The sequence below is a fragment of the Salmo salar genome, chromosome ssa12 (genome assembly GCF_905237065.1).
Source record: "Salmo salar chromosome ssa12, Ssal_v3.1, whole genome shotgun sequence".
Taxonomy (NCBI): Eukaryota; Metazoa; Chordata; class Actinopteri; order Salmoniformes; family Salmonidae; genus Salmo; species Salmo salar.
In genome coordinates, this window is record NC_059453.1 from 17,907,237 (window position 1) to 17,924,874 (window position 17,638).

The following is a 17,638-nucleotide window of genomic DNA, read 5'->3' on the forward strand; positions in this document are numbered from 1 at the left end:
AGACCTGCCTCACTAGACACTCTCTAGACCTGCCTCACTAGACCTGCCTCACCAGACACTCTCTAGACCTGCCTCACCAGACACTCTCTAGACCTTCCTCAATAGATACTCTCTAGACCTGCCTCACTTGACACTCTCTAGACCTGCCTCACCAGACACTCTCTACAACTGCTTCACCAGACACTCTCTAGACCTGCCTCACCCGACACTCTCTAGACCTGCCTCATTAGACACTCTCCAGACCTGCCTCACCGAACACTCTCTAGACCTGCCTCACCAGACACTCTCTAGACCTGCCTCACTGGACACTCTCTAGACCTGCCTCACCAGACACTCTCTAGACCTGCCTCATTAGACACTCTCCAGACCTGCCTCACCAAACACTCTCTAGACCTGCTTCACCAGACACTCTCTAGACCTGCCTCACCAGACACTCTCTAGACCTGCATCACTAGACACTCTCTACACCTGCCTCACTAGACACTCTCTAGACCTGCCTCACCAGACACTCTCTAGACCTGCCTCATTAGACACTCTCCAGACCTGCCTCACCAGACACTCTCTAGACCTGCCTCACTAGACACTCTCTACACCTGCCTCACTAGACACTCTCTAGACCTGCCTCACCAGACACTCTCTAGACCTGCCTCATTAGACACTCTCCAGACCTGCCTCACCAGACACTCTCTAGACCTGCCTCACTAGACACTCTCTAGACCTGCCTCACTAGACACTCTCTAGACCTGCCTCACCAGACACTCTCTAGACCTGCCTCACCAGACACTCTCTAGACCTGCCTCATTAGACACTCTCCAGACCTGCCTCACCAGACACTCTCTAGACCTGCCTCACCAGACACTCTCTAGACCTGCCTCACCAGACACTCTCTAGACCTGCCTCACCAGACACTCTCTAGACCTGCCTCACTAGACACTCTCTAGACCTGCCTCACCAGACACTCTCTAGACCTGCCTCACCAGACACTCTCTAGACCTGCCTCATTAGACACTCTCCAGACCTGCATCACCAAACACTCTCTAGACCTGCTTCACCAGACATTCTCTAGACCTGCCTCACCAGACACTCTCTAGACCTGCCTCATTAGACACTCTCCAGACCTGCCTCGCCAAAAACTCTCTAGAGCTGCCTCACCAGACACTCTCTTGACCTGCCTCACCAGACACTCTCTTGACCTGCCTCACCAGACACTTTCTAGACCTGCCTCACTAGACACTCTCTGGACCTGCCTCACCAGACACTCTCTAGACCTGCCTCATTAGACACTCTCCAGACCTGCCTCACCAAACACTCTCTAGACCTGTCTCACCAGACACTCTCTAGATCTGCCTCACCAGACACTCTCTAGACCTGCCTCACCAGACACTCTCTAGACCTGCCTCACTAGACACTCTCTAGACCTGCCTCACTAGACAGTCTCTAGACCTGCCTCACCAGACACTCTCTAGACCTGCCTCACCAGACACTCTCCAGACCTGCCTCACTAGACACTCTCTAGACCTGCCTCACTGGACACTCTCTAGACCTGCCTCACAAGACACTCTCTAGACCTGCCTCACCAGACACTCTCTACACCTGCCTCACTAGACACTCTCTAGACCTGCCTCACCAGACACTCTCTAGACCTGCCTCATTAGACACTCTCCAGACCTGCCTCACTAGACACTATCTAGACCTGCCTCACTAGACACTCTCTAGACCTGCTTCACCAGACACTCTCTAGACCTGCCTCACTAGACACTCTCTAGACCTGCCTCACTAGACACTCTCTAGACCTGCCTCAGTAGACACTCTCTAGACCTGCCTCACCAGACACTCTCTAGACGTGCCTCACTAGACACTCTCTAGACCTGCCTCACTAGACACTCTCTAGACCTGCCTCACCAGACACTCTCTAGACCTGCCTCACCAGACACTCTCTAGACCTTCCTCAATAGATACTCTCTAGACCTGCCTCACTTGACACTCTCTAGACCTGCCTCACCAGACACTCTCTACAACTGCTTCACCAGACACTCTCTAGACCTGCCTCACCCGACACTCTCTAGACCTGCCTCATTAGACACTCTCCAGACCTGCCTCACCGAACACTCTCTAGACCTGCCTCACCAGACACTCTCTAGACCTGCCTCACTGGACACTCTCTAGACCTGCCTCACCAGACACTCTCTAGACCTGCCTCATTAGACACTCTCCAGACCTGCCTCACCAAACACTCTCTAGACCTGCTTCACCAGACATTCTCTAGACCTGCCTCACCAGACACTCTCTAGACCTGCCTCATTAGACACTCTCCAGACCTGCCTCACCAAACACTCTCTAGACCTGCCTCACCAGACACTCTCTAGACCTGCCTCACCAGACACTCTCTAGACCTGCCTCACTAGACACTCTCTAGACCTGCCTCACCAGACACTCTCTAGACCTGCCTCACTAGACACTCTCTACACCTGCCTCACTAGACACTCTCTAGACCTGCCTCACCAGACACTCTCTAGACCTGCCTCATTAGACACTCTCCAGACCTGCCTCACCAGACACTCTCTAGACCTGCCTCACTAGACACTCTCTACACCTGCCTCACTAGACACTCTCTAGACCTGCCTCACCAGACACTCTCTAGACCTGCCTCATTAGACACTCTCCAGACCTGCCTCACCAGACACTCTCTAGACCTGCCTCACTAGACACTCTCTAGACCTGCCTCACTAGACACTCTCTAGACCTGCCTCACCAGACACTCTCTAGACCTGCTTCACCAGACACTCTCTAGACCTGCCTCACCAGACACTCTCTAGACCTGCCTCATTAGACACTCTCCAGACCTGCCTCACCAGACACTCTCTAGACCTGCCTCACCAGACACTCTCTAGACCTGCCTCACCAGACACTCTCTAGACCTGCCTCACCAGACACTCTCTAGACCTGCCTCACTAGACACTCTCTAGACCTGCTTCACCAAACACTCTCTAGACCTAAATCACCAGACACTCTCTAGACCTGCCTCATTAGACACTCTCCAGACCTGCATCACCAAACACTCTCTAGACCTGCTTCACCAGACATTCTCTAGACCTGCCTCACCAGACACTCTCTAGACCTGCCTCATTAGACACTCTCCAGACCTGCCTCGCCATAAACTCTCTAGACCTGCCTCACCAGACACTCTCTTGACCTGCCTCACCAGACACTCTCTTGACCTGCCTCACCAGACACTTTCTAGACCTGCCTCACTAGACACTCTCTGGACCTGCCTCACCAGACACTCTCTAGACCTGCCTCCTTAGACACTCTCCAGACCTGCCTCACCAAACACTCTCTAGACCTGTCTCACCAGACACTCTCTAGATCTGCCTCACCAGACACTCTCTAGACCTGCCTCACCAGACACTCTCTAGACCTCCCCTCACTAGACACTCTCTAGACCTGCCTCACTAGACAGTCTCTAGACCTGCCTCACCAGACACTCTCTAGACCTGCCTCACCAGACACTCTCCAGACCTGCCTCACTAGACACTCTCTAGACCTGCCTCACTGGACACTCTCTAGACCTGCCTCACAAGACACTCTCTAGACCTGCCTCACCAGACACTCTCTAGACCTGCCTCATTAGACACTCTCCAGACCTGCCTCACCGAACACTCTCTAGACCTGCCTCACCAGACACTCTCTAGACCTGCCTCACTGGACACTCTCTAGACCTGCCTCACCAGACACTCTCTAGACCTGCCTCATTAGACACTCTCCAGACCTGCCTCACCAAACACTCTCTAGACCTGCTTCACCAGACACTCTCTAGACCTGCCTCACCAGACACTCTCTAGACCTGCATCACTAGACACTCTCTACACCTGCCTCACTAGACACTCTCTAGACCTGCCTCACCAGACACTCTCTAGACCTGCCTCATTAGACACTCTCCAGACCTGCCTCACCAGACACTCTCTAGACCTGCCTCACTAGACACTCTCTACACCTGCCTCACTAGACACTCTCTAGACCTGCCTCACCAGACACTCTCTAGACCTGCCTCATTAGACACTCTCCAGACCTGCCTCACCAGACACTCTCTAGACCTGCCTCACTGGACACTCTCTAGACCTGCCTCACTAGACACTCTCTAGACCTGCCTCACCAGACACTCTCTAGACCTGCTTCACCAGACACTCTCTAGACCTGCCTCACCAGACACTCTCTAGACCTGCCTCATTAGACACTCTCCAGACCTGCCTCACCAGACACTCTCTAGACCTGCCTCACCAGACACTCTCTAGACCTGCCTCACCAGACACTCTCTAGACCTGCCTCACCAGACACTCTCTAGACCTGCCTCACTAGACACTCTCTAGACCTGCTTCACCAGACACTCTCTAGACCTGCCTCACCAGACACTCTCTAGACCTGCCTCATTAGACACTCTCCAGACCTGCATCACCAAACACTCTCTAGACCTGCTTCACCAGACATTCTCTAGACCTGCCTCACCAGACACTCTCTAGACCTGCCTCATTAGACACTCTCCAGACCTGCCTCGCCAAAAACTCTCTAGAGCTGCCTCACCAGACACTCTCTTGACCTGCCTCACCAGACACTCTCTTGACCTGCCTCACCAGACACTTTCTAGACCTGCCTCACTAGACACTCTCTGGACCTGCCTCACCAGACACTCTCTAGACCTGCCTCATTAGACACTCTCCAGACCTGCCTCACCAAACACTCTCTAGACCTGTCTCACCAGACACTCTCTAGATCTGCCTCACCAGACACTCTCTAGACCTGCCTCACCAGACACTCTCTAGACCTGCCTCACTAGACACTCTCTAGACCTGCCTCACTAGACAGTCTCTAGACCTGCCTCACCAGACACTCTCTAGACCTGCCTCACCAGACACTCTCCAGACCTGCCTCACTAGACACTCTCTAGACCTGCCTCACTGGACACTCTCTAGACCTGCCTCACAAGACACTCTCTAGACCTGCCTCACCAGACACTCTCTACACCTGCCTCACTAGACACTCTCTAGACCTGCCTCACCAGACACTCTCTAGACCTGCCTCATTAGACACTCTCCAGACCTGCCTCACTAGACACTATCTAGACCTGCCTCACTAGACACTCTCTAGACCTGCTTCACCAGACACTCTCTAGACCTGCCTCACTAGACACTCTCTAGACCTGCCTCACTAGACACTCTCTAGACCTGCCTCAGTAGACACTCTCTAGACCTGCCTCACCAGACACTCTCTAGACGTGCCTCACTAGACACTCTCTAGACCTGCCTCACTAGACACTCTCTAGACCTGCCTCACTAGACCTGCCTCACCAGACACTCTCTAGACCTGCTTCACCAGACACTCTCTAGACCTGCCTCACCAGACACTCTCTAGACCTGCCTCATTAGACACTCTCCAGACCTGCCTCACCAGACACTCTCTAGACCTGCCTCACCAGACACTCTCTAGACCTGCCTCACCAGACACTCTCTAGACCTGCCTCACCAGACACTCTCTAGACCTGCCTCACTAGACACTCTCTAGACCTGCTTCACCAGACACTCTCTAGACCTGCCTCACCAGACACTCTCTAGACCTGCCTCATTAGACACTCTCCAGACCTGCATCACCAAACACTCTCTAGACCTGCTTCACCAGACATTCTCTAGACCTGCCTCACCAGACACTCTCTAGACCTGCCTCATTAGACACTCTCCAGACCTGCCTCGCCAAAAACTCTCTAGAGCTGCCTCACCAGACACTCTCTTGACCTGCCTCACCAGACACTCTCTTGACCTGCCTCACCAGACACTTTCTAGACCTGCCTCACTAGACACTCTCTGGACCTGCCTCACCAGACACTCTCTAGACCTGCCTCATTAGACACTCTCCAGACCTGCCTCACCAAACACTCTCTAGACCTGTCTCACCAGACACTCTCTAGATCTGCCTCACCAGACACTCTCTAGACCTGCCTCACCAGACACTCTCTAGACCTGCCTCACTAGACACTCTCTAGACCTGCCTCACTAGACAGTCTCTAGACCTGCCTCACCAGACACTCTCTAGACCTGCCTCACCAGACACTCTCCAGACCTGCCTCACTAGACACTCTCTAGACCTGCCTCACTGGACACTCTCTAGACCTGCCTCACAAGACACTCTCTAGACCTGCCTCACGAGACACTCTCTACACCTGCCTCACTAGACACTCTCTAGACCTGCCTCACCAGACACTCTCTAGACCTGCCTCATTAGACACTCTCCAGACCTGCCTCACTAGACACTATCTAGACCTGCCTCACTAGACACTCTCTAGACCTGCTTCACCAGACACTCTCTAGACCTGCCTCACTAGACACTCTCTAGACCTGCCTCACTAGACACTCTCTAGACCTGCCTCAGTAGACACTCTCTAGACCTGCCTCACCAGACACTCTCTAGACGTGCCTCACTAGACACTCTCTAGACCTGCCTCACTAGACACTCTCTAGACCTGCCTCACTAGACCTGCCTCACCAGACACTCTCTAGACCTGCCTCACCAGACACTCTCTAGACCTTCCTCAATAGATACTCTCTAGACCTGCCTCACTTGACACTCTCTAGACCTGCCTCACCAGACACTCTCTACAACTGCTTCACCAGACACTCTCTAGACCTGCCTCACCCGACACTCTCTAGACCTGCCTCATTAGACACTCTCCAGACCTGCCTCACCGAACACTCTCTAGACCTGCCTCACCAGACACTCTCTAGACCTGCCTCACTGGACACTCTCTAGACCTGCCTCACCAGACACTCTCTAGACCTGCCTCATTAGACACTCTCCAGACCTGCCTCACCAAACACTCTCTAGACCTGCTTCACCAGACATTCTCTAGACCTGCCTCACCAGACACTCTCTAGACCTGCCTCATTAGACACTCTCCAGACCTGCCTCACCAAACACTCTCTAGACCTGCCTCACCAGACACTCTCTAGACCTGCCTCACCAGACACTCTCTAGACCTGCCTCACTAGACACTCTCTAGACCTGCCTCACCAGACACTCTCTAGACCTGCCTCACCAGACACTCTCTAGACCTGCCTCACTGGACACTCTCTAGACCTGCCTCACCAGACACTCTCTAGACCTGCCTCATTAGACACTCTCCAGACCTGCCTCACCAAACACTCTCTAGACCTGCTTCACCAGACATTCTCTAGACCTGCCTCACCAGACACTCTCTAGACCTGCCTCATTAGACACTCTCCAGACCTGCCTCACCAAACACTCTCTAGACCTGCCTCACCAGACACTCTCTAGACCTGCCTCACCAGACACTCTCTAGACCTGCCTCACTAGACACTCTCTAGACCTGCCTCACCAGACACTCTCTAGACCTGCCTCACCAGACACTCTCTAGACCTGCCTCACTAGACACTCTCTAGACCTGCCTCACTAGACACTCTCTAGACCTGCCTCACCAGACACTCTCTAGACCTGCCTCACTAGACACTCTCTACACCTGCCTCACTAGACACTCTCTAGACCTGCCTCACCAGACACTCTCTAGACCTGCCTCACTAGACACTCTCTAGACCTGCCTCACTAGACACTCTCTAGACCTGCCTCACCAGACACTCTCTAGACCTGCTTCACCAGACACTCTCTAGACCTGCCTCACCAGACACTCTCTAGACCTGCCTCATTAGACACTCTCCAGACCTGCCTCACCAGACACTCTCTAGACCTGCCTCACCAGACACTCTCTAGACCTGCCTCACCAGACACTCTCTAGACCTGCCTCACCAGACACTCTCTAGACCTGCCTCACTAGACACTCTCTAGACCTGCTTCACCAGACACTCTCTAGACCTAAATCACCAGACACTCTCTAGACCTGCCTCATTAGACACTCTCCAGACCTGCATCACCAAACACTCTCTAGACCTGCTTCACCAGACATTCTCTAGACCTGCCTCACCAGACACTCTCTAGACCTGCCTCATTAGACACTCTCCAGACCTGCCTCGCCAAAAACTCTCTAGACCTGCCTCACCAGACACTCTCTTGACCTGCCTCACCAGACACTCTCTTGACCTGCCTCACCAGACACTTTCTAGACCTGCCTCACTAGACACTCTCTGGACCTGCCTCACCAGACACTCTCTAGACCTGCCTCCTTAGACACTCTCCAGACCTGCCTCACCAAACACTCTCTAGACCTGTCTCACCAGACACTCTCTAGATCTGCCTCACCAGACACTCTCTAGACCTGCCTCACCAGACACTCTCTAGACCTCCCTCACTAGACACTCTCTAGACCTGCCTCACTAGACAGTCTCTAGACCTGCCTCACCAGACACTCTCTAGACCTGCCTCACCAGACACTCTCCAGACCTGCCTCACTAGACACTCTCTAGACCTGCCTCACTGGACACTCTCTAGACCTGCCTCACAAGACACTCTCTAGACCTGCCTCACCAGACACTCTCTAGACCTGCCTCATTAGACACTCTCCAGACCTGCCTCACCAGACACTCTCTAGACCTGCTTCACCAGACATTCTCTAGACCTGCCTCACCAGACACTCTCTAGACCTGCCTCATTAGACACTCTCCAGACCTGCCTCACCAAACACTCTCTAGACCTGCTTCACCAGACACTCTCTAGACCTGCCTCACCAGACACTCTCTAGACCTGCCTCACCAGACACTCTCTAGACCTGCCTCACCAGACACTCTCTAGACCTGCCTCACTAGACACTCTCTAGACCTGCCTCACTAGACACTCTCTACACCTGCCTCACTAGACACTCTCTAGACCTGCCTCACCAGACACTCTCTAGACCTGCCTCATTAGACACTCTCCAGACCTGCCTCACCAGACACTCTCTAGACCTGCCTCACTAGACACTCTCTAGACCTGCCTCACTAGACACTCTCTAGACCTGCCTCACCAGACACTCTCTAGACCTGCTTCACCAGACACTCTCTAGACCTGCCTCACCAGACACTCTCTAGACCTGCCTCATTAGACACTCTCCAGACCGGCCTCACCAGACACTCTCTAGACCTGCCTCACCAGACACTCTTTAGACCTGCTTCACCAGACACTCTCTAGACCTGACTCATTAGACACTCTCCAGACCTGCCTCACCAGACACTCTCTAGACCTGCCTCACCAAACACTCTCTAGACCTGCTTCACCAGACATTCTCTAGACCTGCCTCACTAGACACTCTCTAGACCTGCCTCACCAGACACTCTCTAGACCTGCCTCATTAGACACTCTCCAGACCTGCCTCACCAGACACTCTCTAGACCTGCCTCACCAGACACTCTCTAGACCTGCCTCACCAGACACTCTCTAGACCTGCCTCACCAGACACTCTCTAGACCTGCCTCACTAGACACTCTCTAGACCTGCCTCACCAGACACTCTCTAGACCTGCCTCACCAGACACTCTCTAGACCTGCCTCATTAGACACTCTCCAGACCTGCCTCACCAAACACTCTCTAGACCTGCTTCACCAAACATTCTCTAGACCTGCCTCACCAGACACTCTCTAGACCTTCCTCATTAGACACTCTCCAGACCTGCCTCACCAAACACTCTCTAGACCTGCCTCACCAGACACTCTCCAGACCTGCCTCACCAGACACTCTCTAGACCTGCCTCACCAGACACTCTCTAGACCTGCCTCAACAGACACTCTCTAGACCTGCCTCACCAGACACTCTCTAGACCTGCCTCACTAGACACTCTCTAGACCTGCTTCACCAGACACTCTCTAGACCTGCCTCACCAGACACTCTCCAGACCTGCCTCATTAGACACTCTCCAGACCTGCCTCACCAAACACTCTCTAGACCTGCTTCACCAGATATTCTCTAGACCTGCATCACCAGACACTCTCTAGACCTGCTTCACCAGACACTCTCTAGACCTGCCTCACCAGACACTCTCCAGACCTGCCTCATTAGACACTCTCCAGACCTGCCTCACCAAACCCTCTCTAGACCTGCCTCACCAGACACTCTCTAGACCTGCCTCACCAGACACTCTCTAGACCTGCCTCACTAGACACTCTCTAGACCTGCCTCACTAGACACTCTCTAGACCTGCCTCACCAGACACTCTCTAGACCTGCCTCACTAGACACTCTCTAGACCTGCCTCACCAGACACTCTCTAGACCTGCCTCACTAGACACTCTCTAGACCTGCCTCACTAGACACTCTCTAGACCTGCCTCACTAGACACTATCTAGACCTGCCTCACTAGACACTCTCTAGACCTGCCTCACTAGACACTCTCTAGACCTGCCTCACTAGACACTCTCTAGACCTGCCTCACTAGACACTATCTAGACCTGCCTCACTAGACACTCTCTAGACCTGCTTCACCAGACACTCTCTAGACCTGCCTCACTAGACACTCTCTAGACCTGCCTCACTAGACACTCTCTAGACCTGCCTCACCAGACACTCTCTAGACCTGCCTCACCAGGACTCTCTAGACCCCACTATCTCTAGACCTGCCTCACTTGACACTCTCTAGACCTGCCTCACCAGACACTCTCTACAACTGCCTCACCAGACACTCTCTAGACCTGCCTCACCCGACACTCTCTAGACCTGCCTCACCAGACACTCTCTAGACGTGCCTCACTAGACACTCTCTAGACCTGCCTCACTAGACACTCTCTAGACCTGCCTCACTAGACCTGCCTCACCAGACACTCTCTAGACCTGCCTCACCAGGACTCTCTAGACCTTCCTCACTAGATACTCTCTAGACCTGCCTCACTTGACACTCTCTAGACCTTCCTCACTAGATACTCTCTAGACCTGCCTCACTTGACACTCTCTAGACCTGCCTCACTAGACACTCTCTACAACTGCTTCACCAGACACTCTCTAGACCTGCCTCACCCGACACTCTCTAGACCTGCCTCATTAGACACTCTCCAGACCTACCTCACCAGACACTCTCTAGACCTGCCTCACTAGACACTCTCTAGACCTGCCTCACTAGACACTCTCTAGACCTGCCTCACTAGACACTCTCTAGACCTGCTTCACCAGACACTCTCTAGACCTGCCTCACTAGACACTCTCTAGACCTGCCTCACTAGACACTCTCTAGACCTGCCTCAGTAGACACTCTCTAGACCTGCCTCACCAGACACTCTCTAGACGTGCCTCACTAGACACTCTCTAGACCTGCCTCACTAGACACTCTCTAGACCTGCCTCACTAGACCTGCCTCACCAGACACTCTCTAGACCTGCCTCACCAGGACTCTCTAGACCTTCCTCACTAGATACTCTCTAGACCTGCCTCACTTGACACTCTCTAGACCTGCCTCACCAGACACTCTCTACAACTGCTTCACCAGACACTCTCTAGACCTGCCTCACCCGACACTCTCTAGACCTGCCTCATTAGACACTCTCCAGACCTACCTCACCGAACACTCTCTAGACCTGCCTCACCAGACACTCTCTAGACCTGCCTCACTGGACACTCTCTAGACCTGCCTCACCAGACACTCTCTAGACCTGCCTCACTAGACACTCTCTAGACCTGCTTCACCAGACACTCTCTAGACCTGCCTCACTAGACACTCTCTAGACCTGCCTCATTAGACACTCTCCAGACCTGCCTCACCAAACACTCTCTAGACCTGCTTCACCAAACATTCTCTAGACCTGCCTCACCAGACACTCTCTAGACCTTCCTCATTAGACACTCTCTAGACCTGCCTCACCAGACACTCTCTAGACCTGCCTCACCAGACACTCTCCAGATCTGCCTCACCAGACACTCTCTAGACCTGCCTCACCAGACACTCTCTAGACCTTCCTCAACAGACACTCTCTAGACCTGCCTCACCAGACACTCTCTAGACCTGCCTCACTAGACACTCTCTAGACCTGCTTCACCAGACACTCTCTAGACCTGCCTCACCAGACACTCTCCAGACCTGCCTCATTAGACACTCTCCAGACCTGCCTCACCAAACACTCTCTAGACCTGCCTCACCAGACACTCTCTAGACCTGCATCACCAGACACTCTCTAGACCTGCGTCACCAGACACTCTCTAGACCTGCCTCACCAGACACTCTCCAGACCTGCCTCATTAGACACTCTCCAGACCTGCCTCACCAAACACTCTCTAGACCTGCCTCACCAGACACTCTCTAGACCTGCCTCACCAGACACTCTCTAGACCTGCCTCACTAGACACTCTCTAGACCTGCCTCACTAGACACTCTCTAGACCTGCCTCACCAGACACTCTCTAGACCTGCCTCACTAGACACTCTCTAGACCTGCCTCACTAGACACTCTCTAGACCTACCTCACCAGACACTCTCTAGACCTGCCTCACTAGACACTCTCTAGACCTGCCTCACTAGACACTCTCTAGACCTGCCTCACTAGACACTCTCTAGACCTGCCTCACTAGACACTCTCTAGACCTGCTTCACCAGACACTCTCCAGACCTGCCTCACTAGACACTCTCTAGACCTGCCTCACTAGACACTCTCTAGACCTGCCTCAGTAGACACTCTCTAGACCTGCCTCACCAGACACTCTCTAGACCTGCCTCACTAGACACTCTCTAGACCTGCCTCACTAGACACTCTCTAGACCTGCCTAACTAGACCTGCCTCACCAGACACTCTCTAGACCTGCCTCACCAGGACTCTCTAGACCTTCCTCACTAGATACTCTCTAGACCTGCCTCACTTGACACTCTCTAGACCTGCCTCACCAGACACTCTCTACAACTGCTTCACCAGACACTCTCTAGACCTGCCTCACCCGACACTCTCTAGACCTGCCTCATTAGACACTCTCCAGACCTACCTCACCGAACACTCTCTAGACCTGCCTCACCAGACACTCTCTAGACCTGCCTCACTGGACACTCTCTAGACCTGCCTCACCAGACACTCTCTAGACCTGCCTCACTAGACACTCTCTAGACCTGCTTCACCAGACACTCTCTAGACCTGCCTCACCAGACACTCTCTAGACCTGCCTCATTAGACACTCTCCAGACCTGCCTCACCAAACACTCTCTAGACCTGCTTCAATAGACATTCTCTAGACCTGCCTCACCAGACACTCTCTAGACCTGCCTCACCAGACACTCTCTAGACCTGCCTCATTAGACACTCTCCAGACCTGCCTCACCAGACACTCTCTAGACCTGCCTCACTAGACACTCTCTAGACCTGCCTCACTAGACACTCTCTAGACCTGCCTCACCAAACACTCTCTAGACCTGCTTCACCAGACACTCTCTGGACCTGCCTCACCAGACACTCTCTAGACCTGCCTCATTAGACACTCTCCAGACCTGCCTCACCATACACTCTCTAGACCTGCCTCACCAGACACTCTCTAGACCTGCCTCACCAGACACTCTCTAGACCTGCCTCACCAGACACTCTCTAGACCTGCCTCACTAGACACTCTCTAGACCTGCTTCACCAGACACTCTCTAGACCTGCCTCACCAGACACTCTCTAGACCTGCCTCATTAGACACTCTCCAGACCTGCCTCACCAAACACTCTCTGGACCTGCCTCACCAGACACTCTCTTGACCTGCCTCACCAGACAATCTCTTGACCTGCCTCACCAGACACTCTCTAGACCTGCCTCACTAGACACTCTCTGGACCTGCCTCACCAGACACTCTCTAGACCTGCCTCATTAGACACTCTCCAGACCTGCCTCACCAAACACTCTCTAGACCTGTCTCACCAGACACTCTCTAGATCTGCCTCACCAGACACTCTCTAGACCTGCCTCACCAGACACTCTCTAGACCTGCCTCACCTGACACTCTCTAGACCTGCCTCACTAGACAGTCTCTAGACCTGCCTCACCAGACACTCTCTAGACCTGCCTCACCAGACACTCTCCAGACCTGCCTCACTAGACACTCTCTAGACCTGCCTCACTGGACACTCTCTAGAACTGCCTCACTAGACACTCTCTAGACCTGCCTCACCAGACACTCTCTACACCTGCCTCACTAGACACTCTCTAGACCTGCCTCACCAGACACTCTCTAGACCTGCCTCATTAGACACTCTCCAGACCTGCCTCACCAGACACTCTCTAGACCTGCCTCACCAGACACTCTCTAGACCTGCCTCATTAGACACTCTCCAGACCTGCCTCACCAAACACTCTCTAGACCTGCTTCACCAGAAATTCTCTAAACCTGCCTCACCAGACACTCTCTAGACCTGCCTCATTAGACACTCTCCAGACCTGCCTCACCAAACACTCTCTGGACCTGCCTCACCAGACACTCTCTTGACCTGCCTATCCAGACAATCTCTTGACCTGCCTCACCAGACACTCTCTAGACCTGCCTCACTAGACACTCTCTGGACCTGCCTCACCAGACACTCTCTAGACCTGCCTCATTAGACACTCTCCAGACCTGCCTCACCAAACACTCTCTAGACCTGTCTCACCAGACACTCTCTAGATCTGCCTCACCAGACACTCTCTAGACCTGCCTCACCAGACACTCTCTAGACCTGCCTCACCTGACACTCTCTAGACCTGCCTCACTAGACAGTCTCTAGACCTGCCTCACCAGACACTCTCTAGACCTCCCTCACCAGACACTCTCCAGACCTGCCTCACTAGACACTCTCTAGACCTGCCTCACTGGACACTCTCTAGAACTGCCTCACTAGACACTCTCTAGACCTGCCTCACCAGACACTCTCTACACCTGCCTCACTAGACACTCTCTAGACCTGCCTCACCAGACACTCTCTAGACCTGCCTCATTAGACACTCTCCAGACCTGCCTCACCAGACACTCTCTAGACCTGCCTCACCAGACACTCTCTAGACCTGCCTCATTAGACACTCTCCAGACCTGCCTCACCAAACACTCTCTAGACCTGCTTCACCAGACATTCTCTAAACCTGCCTCACCAGACACTCTCTAGACCTGCCTCATTAGACACTCTCCAGACCTGCCTCACCAAACACTCTCTAGACCTGCCTCACCAGACACTCTCTAGACCTGCCTCACCAGACACTCTCTAGACCTGCCTCACTAGACACTCTCTAGACCTGCCTCACCAGACACTCTCTAGACCTGCCTCACTAGACACTCTCTACACCTGCCTCACTAGACACTCTCTAGACCTGCCTCACCAGACACTCTCTAGACCTGCCTCATTAGACACTCTCCAGACCTGCCTCACCAGACACTCTCTAGACCTGCCTCACTAGACACTCTCTAGACCTGCCTCACTAGACACTCTCTAGACCTGCCTCACCAGACACTCTCTAGACCTGCTTCACCAGACACTCTCTAGACCTGCCTCACCAGACACTCTCTAGACCTGCCTCATTAGACACACTCCAGACCTGCCTCACCAGACACTCTCTAGACCTGCCTCACCAGACACTCTCTAGACCTGCCTCACCAGACACTCTCTAGACCTGCCTCACTAGACACTCTCTAGACCTGCTTCACCAGACACTCTCTAGACCTGCCTCACCAGACACTCTCTAGACCTGCCTCATTAGACACTCTCCAGACCTGCCTCACCAAACACTCTCTAGACCTGCTTCACCAGACATTCTCTAGACCTGCCTCACCAGACACTCTCTAGACCTGCCTCATTAGACACTCTCCAGACCTGCCTCGCCAAAAACTCTCTAGACCTGCCTCACCAGACACTCTCTTGACCTGCCTCACCAGACACTCTCTTGACCTGCCTCACCAGACACTCTCTAGACCTGCCTCACTAGACACTCTCTGGACCTGCCTCACCAGACACTCTCTAGACCTGCCTCATTAGACACTCTCCAGACCTGCCTCACCAAACACTCTCTAGACCTGTCTCACCAGACACTCTCTAGACCTGCCTCACCTGACACTCTCTAGACCTGCCTCACTAGACAGTCTCTAGACCTGCCTCACCAGACACTCTCTTGACCTGCCTCACCAGACACTCTCTTGACCTGCCTCACCAGACACTCTCTAGACCTGCCTCACTAGACACTCTCTGGACCTGCCTCACCAGACACTCTCTAGACCTGCCTCATTAGACACTCTCCAGACCTGCCTCACCAAACACTCTCTAGACCTGTCTCACCAGACACTCTCTAGATCTGCCTCACCAGACACTCTCTAGACCTGCCTCACCAGACACTCTCTAGACCTGCCTCACCTGACACTCTCTAGACCTGCCTCACTAGACAGTCTCTAGACCTGCCTCACCAGACACTCTCTAGACCTGCCTCACCAGACACTCTCCAGACCTGCCTCACTAGACACTCTCTAGACCTGCCTCACTGGACACTCTCTAGACCTGCCTCACCAGACACTCTCTAGACCTGCCTCACCAGACACTCTGTAGACCTGCCTCACTAGACACTCTCTAGACCTGCCTCACTAGACACTCTCTAGACCTGCCTCACTAGACACTCTCTAGACCTGCCTCACTAGACACTCTCTAGACCTGCCTCACTAGACCTGCCTCACCAGACACTCTCTAGACCTGCCTCACTAGACACTCTCTAGACCTGCCTCACTATACACTCTCTAGACCTGCCTCACTAGATCTGCCTCACTAGACACTCTCTAGACCTGCCTCACTAGACACTCTCTAGACCTGCCTCACTAGACACTCTCTAGACCTGCCTCACTAGACCTGCCTCACCAGACACTCTCTAGACCTGCCTCACTAGACACTCTCTAGACCTGCCTCATTAGACACTCTCTAGACCTGCCTCACTAGACACTCTCTAGACCTGCCTCACTAGACCTGCCTCACCAGACACTCTCTAGACCTGCCTCACTAGACACTCTCTAGACCTTCCTCACTAGACACTCTCTAGACCTGCCTCACCAGACACTCTCTAGACCTGCCTCACTAGACCTGCCTCACAAGACACTCTCTAGACCTGCCTCACCAGACACTCTCTAGACCTGCCTCACTAGACACTCACTAGATCTGCCTCACCAGACACTCTCCAGACCTGCCTCACCAGACACTCTCTAGACCTGTCTCACCAGACACTCTCTAGATCTGCCTCACCAGACACTCTCTAGACCTGCCTCACCAGACACTCTCTAGACCTGCCTCACCTGACACTCTCTAGACCTGCCTCACTAGACAGTCTCTAGACCTGCCTCACCAGACACTCTCTAGACCTGCCTCACCAGACACTCTCCAGACCTGCCTCACTAGACACTCTCTAGACCTGCCTCACTGGACACTCTCTAGACCTGCCTCACTAGACACTCTTTAGACCTGCCTCACCAGACACTCTCTAGACCTGCCTCACTAGACACTCTCTAGACCTGCCTCACTAGACCTGCCTCACTAGACCTGCCTCTCCAAACCTGCCTCACTAGACACTCTCCAGACTTGCCTCACTAGACCTGCCTCTCCAGACCTGCCTCACTAGACACTCTCTAGATCTGACTTACTAGACGTTGGTGCATGTGGTCTCCCATGTCACCCAGTACACTCCAGTGGCTTCCAGTCGAAGCTTGCATCCACTACAAGACCATAGTGCTTACCTACAGAACAGCAAGAGGAACTGCCCCTTCCTACCTTCAGGCTGT